Genomic DNA, 5,485 nt, shown 5'->3' with positions numbered 1-5,485 from the left:
TTTGCGAATGTTGATGACCGACATGTACACACACACTGGGGTTTGTCAATCGTGGAAATCGCTCTAGGACCCCAAAACGATGAGTCATAATGCACGAAACGGACCAGAAAAAAACTGCGATTATTGATGACCAACACGTAAGCACTCAGTGGGGTTCAACAACCATGGAAATCGCTTTGGGACCCCAAAAACGGCGAGTAATAGTCCACGAAACAGGTCAGCATCGAGAAAAACCGTGAGTGTTGACGACTGACATGTAAACGCGCCCCGGGTTCATCAATAGTGGAAATCACTCCGGGACCCCAAAACAGTGAGTAATGGTCCATGAAACGGGCCAAAATCGTCCAAAACTGCGAGTCTTGATGACCGACACGTAAGCGCACCTCGGTGTTCAAACACTATGGAAACTGCTCAGAATTGGCCCAAACCATCTCTGTTGACGACATACACTTAAACGCACCCCGGGGATCGTCAATCGTGGAAACGGCTCTAGGACCCCAAAACGGTGGGTAGTAGTCCACGAAACGGACCAGAACTGGCCAAAATTGTGATAGTTCATGACCGACACGTAAACGAACCCCGGGGTTCGTCAATCATGGAAATCACTTCGGGCTCCCAAAACTAAGTAGAAACGGGCCAGAATCGGCTCAAATTGCGAGTCTTGACGACCAACGCGTAAGTACACGTTTGGATTCGACAACCATGGAAATCGCTTTGGGACCCCAAAACGGTATGTAATAGTCCACGAAACGGGTCAAAATCGACAAGAAACACGACTGTTGATGACCGACACTTAAACGTAGCCCGGGGTTTGTCAATCATGGAAATCACTACGGGACCCCAAAACAGTGAGTAATAGTACATGAAACGGGCCAGAATCAGCCAAGACTGTGAGTGTTCATGACCGACACGTAAGCGCGCCACGGCGTTCAACAACTATGGAAATCGCTTCGGACCCCAAAACGGTGAGTAATAGTCCATGAAACAGGCTCGAATCGGCCAAGACTGCCAGTGTTTATTACAGACACGAAGCGCACCTTGGGGTTCAACAACTATGGAAATCGCTTTGGACCCCAAAACGGTGAGTAATAGTCCATGAAACGGGTCAGAATCAACAATATTTGCGAATGTTGATGACCGACACGTACACGCACACCGGAGTTTGTCAATCGTGGAAATCGCTCTAGGGCCCCAAAACGATGAGTCATAGTGCACAAAACGGACCAGAATCGGGCAAAAACTGCGATTATTGATGACCGACACGTAAGCACTCAGTGGGGTTCAACAACCATGGAAATCGCTTTGGGACCCCAAAAACGGCGAGTAATAGTCCACGAAACAGGTCAGGATCGACAAAAACCGAGAGTGTTGATGACTGACATGTAAACGCGCCCCGGGTTCATCAATAGTGGAAATCACTCCGGGACCCCAAAACAGTGAGTAATTGTCCATGAAACGGGCCAAAATCGTCCAAAACTGCGAGTGTTGATGACCGACACGTAAGCGCACCTTGGTGTTCAAACACTATGGAAACTGCTCAGAATTGGCCAAAACCGTCTCTATTGACGACATACACTTAAACGCACCTCGGGGATCGTCAATCGTGGAAACCGCTCGAGGACCCCAAAACGGTGGGTAGTAGTCCACGAAACGGACCAGAATTGGCCAAAATTGTGAGAGTTGATGACCGACACGTAAACGCACCCCGGGGTTCGTCAATCGTGGAAATCACTTCGGGATCCCAAAACTAAGTAGAAACGGGCCAGAATCGGCTCAAATTGCGAGTCTTGACGACCAACGCGTAAGCACACTTGGATTCGACAACCATGGAAATCGCTTTGGGACCCCAAAACGGTATGTAATAGTCCACGAAACGGGTCAGAATCGACAAAAAATGCGACTGTTGCTGACCAACACTTAAACGCAGCCCGGGGTTTGTCAATCGTGAAAATCACTATGGGACCCCAAAACAGTGAGTAATAGTACATGAAACGGGCCAGAATCGGCCAAGACTGCGAGTGTTCATAACCGACACGTAAGCGCACCATGGGGTTCAACAACTATGGAAATCGCTTCGGGCCCCAAAACGGTGAGTAATAGTCCACGAAACGGGCTTGAATTGGCCAAGACTGCTAGTGTTGTTGCCAGACACGAAGCGCACCTTGGGGTTCAACAACTATGGAAATCGCTTTGGACCCCAAAACGGTGAGTAATAGTCCATGAAACGGGTCAGAATCGACAATATTTGCGAATGTTTATGACCGACACGTACACACACACCAGGGTTTGTCAATCGTGGAAATCGCTCTAGGACCCCAAAACGATGAGTCATAGTGCACGAAACGGACCAGAATCGGGCAAAAACTGGGATTATTGATGACTAACATGTAAGCACTCAGTGGGGTTCAACAACCATGGAAATCGCTTTGGGACCCCAAAAACGGTGAGTAATAGTCCACCAAACAGGTCAGCATCGACAAAAATGAGAGTGTTGATGACTGACATGTAAACGCGCCCCGGGTTCATCAATAGTGGAAATCACTCCGGGACCCCAAAACGGTGAGTAATGGTCCATGAAACGGGCCATAATCGTCCAAAACTGCGAGTGTTGATGACCGACACGTAAGCGCACCTTGGTGTTCAAACACTATGGAAACTGCTCAGAATTGGCCAAAACCGTGTCTATTGACGACATACACTTAAACGCACCCCGGGAATCGTTAATCGTGGAAACCGCTCTAGGACCCCAAAACGGTGGGTAGTAGTCCACGAATCGGACCAAAATTGGCCAAAATTGTGAGAGTTGATGACCGACACGTAAACGCACCCCGGGGTTCGTCAATCGTGGAAATCACTTCGGGATCCCAAAACTAAGTAGAAACGGGCCAGAATCGGCTCAAACTGCGAGTCTTGACGACCAATGCGTAATTACATGTTGGGATTCGACAACCATGGAAATCGCTTTGGGACCCCAAAACGGTAAGTAATAGTCCATGAAACGGGTCAGAATCGACAACAAACGCGACTGTTGATGACCGACACTTAAACGTAGCCCGGAGTTTGTCAATCGTCGAAATCACTGCGGAACCCCAAAACAGTGAGTAATAGTACATGAAACGGGCCAGAATCGGCCAAGACTGCGAGTGTTCATGACCGACACGTAAGCGCACCACGGGGTTCAACAACTATGGAAATCGCTTCGGACCCCCAAACGGTGAGTAATAGTCCATGAAACGGGCTCGAATCTAGTGTGGTTGACAGACACGAAGCGCACCTTGGGGTTCAACAACTATGGAAATCGCTTTGGACCCCAAAACGGTGAGTAATAGTCCATGAAACGGGTCAGAATCGACAATATTTTCGAATGTTGATGACCAACACGTACACGCACACCGGAGTTTGTCAATCGTGGAAATCGCTCTAGGACCCCAAAACGATGAGTCATAGTGCACGAAACGGACCAGAATCGGGCAAAAACTGCGACTATTGATGACCGACACGTAAGCACTCAATGGGGTACAACAACCATGGAAATCGCTTTGGGACCCCAAAAAAGGCGAGTAATAGTCCACGAAACAGGTCAGGATCGACAAAAACCGCGAGTGTTGATGACCGACATGTAAAGACGCCCCGGGTTCATCAATAGTGGAAATCACTCCGGGACCCCAAAACAGTGAGTAATGGTCCATGGAACGGGCCAAAATCGTCCAAAACTGCGAGTGTTGTTGACCGACACGTAAGCGCACCTTGGTGTTCAAACACTATGGAAACTGCTCAGAATTGGCCAAAACCGTCTCTATTGACGACATACACTTAAACGCACCCCGGGGATCGTCAATCGTGGAAACCGCTCTAGGACCCCAAAACGGTGGGTAGTAGTCCACGAAACGGACCAGAATTGGCCAAAATTGTGAGAGTTGATGACCGACACGTAAACGCACCCCGGGGTTCGTCAATCGTGGAAATCACTTCGGGATCCCAAAACTAAGTAGAAACGGGCCAGAATCGGCTCAAACTACGAGTCTTGACGACCAACGCGTAATTACATGTTGGGATTCGACAACCATGGAAATCGCTTTGGGACGCCAAAACGGTAAGTAATAGTCCATTAAACGGTTCAGAATCGACAAGAAACGCGACTGTTGATGACCGACACTTAAACGTAGCCCGGGGTTTGTCAATCGTGGAAATCACTATGGGACCCCAAAACAGTGAGTAATAGTACATAAAACGGGGCAGAATCGGCCAAGACTGCGAGTGTTCATGACCGACACGTAAGCGCACCACGGGGTTCAACAACTATGGAAATCCCTTCGGACCCCAAAACAGTGAGTAATAGTCCACAAAACGGGCTCGAATCCAGTGTTGTTGGCAGACACGAAGTGCACCTTGGGGTTCAACAACTATGGAAATCGCTTTGGACCCCAAAACGGTGAGTAATAGTCCATGAAACGGGTCAGAATCGACAATATTTGCGAATGTTGATGACCGACACGTACACGCACACCGGAGTTTGTCAATCGTGGAAATCGCTCTAGGACCCCAAAACGATGAGTCATAGTGCACGAAACGGACCAGAATCGGGCAAAAACTGCGACTATTGATGACCGACACGTAAGCACTCAATGGGGTACAACAACCATGGAAATCGCTTTGGGACCCCAAAAAAGGCGAGTAATAGTCCACGAAACAGGTCAGGATCGACAAAAACCGCGAGTGTTGATGACCGACATGTAAAGACGCCCCGGGTTCATCAATAGTGGAAATCACTCCGGGACCCCAAAACAGTGAGTAATGGTCCATGGAACGGGCCAAAATCGTCCAAAACTGCGAGTGTTGTTGACTGACACGTAAGCGCACCTTGGTGTTCAAACACTATGGAAACTGCTCAGAATTGGCCAAAACCGTCTCTATTGACGACATACACTTAAACGCACCCCGGGGATCGTCAATCGTGGAAACCGCTCTAGGACCCCAAAACGGTGGGTAGTAGTCCACGAAACGGACCAGAATTGGCCAAAATTGTGAGAGTTGATGACCGACACGTAAACGCACCCCGGGGTTCGTCAATCGTGGAAATCACTTCGGGATCCCAAAACTAAGTAGAAACGGGCCAGAATCGGCTCAAACTACGAGTCTTGACGACCAACGCGTAATTACATGTTGGGATTCGACAACCATGGAAATCGCTTTGGGACGCCAAAACGGTAAGTAATAGTCCATTAAACGGTTCAGAATCGACAAGAAACGCGACTGTTGATGACCGACACTTAAACGTAGCCCGGGGTTTGTCAATCGTGGAAATCACTATGGGACCCCAAAACAGTGAGTAATAGTACATAAAACGGGGCAGAATCGGCCAAGACTGCGAGTGTTCATGACCGACACGTAAGCGCACCACGGGGTTCAACAACTATGGAAATCCCTTCGGACCCCAAAACAGTGAGTAATAGTCCACAAAACGGGCTCGAATCCAGTGTTGTTG

The sequence above is a fragment of the Triticum aestivum genome, chromosome 5B (assembly GCF_018294505.1).
Source record: "Triticum aestivum cultivar Chinese Spring chromosome 5B, IWGSC CS RefSeq v2.1, whole genome shotgun sequence".
NCBI lineage: Eukaryota > Viridiplantae > Streptophyta > Magnoliopsida > Poales > Poaceae > Triticum > Triticum aestivum.
The sequence above is the reverse complement of the archived record's forward strand: the minus strand, read 5'-3'. Positions refer to the sequence as shown.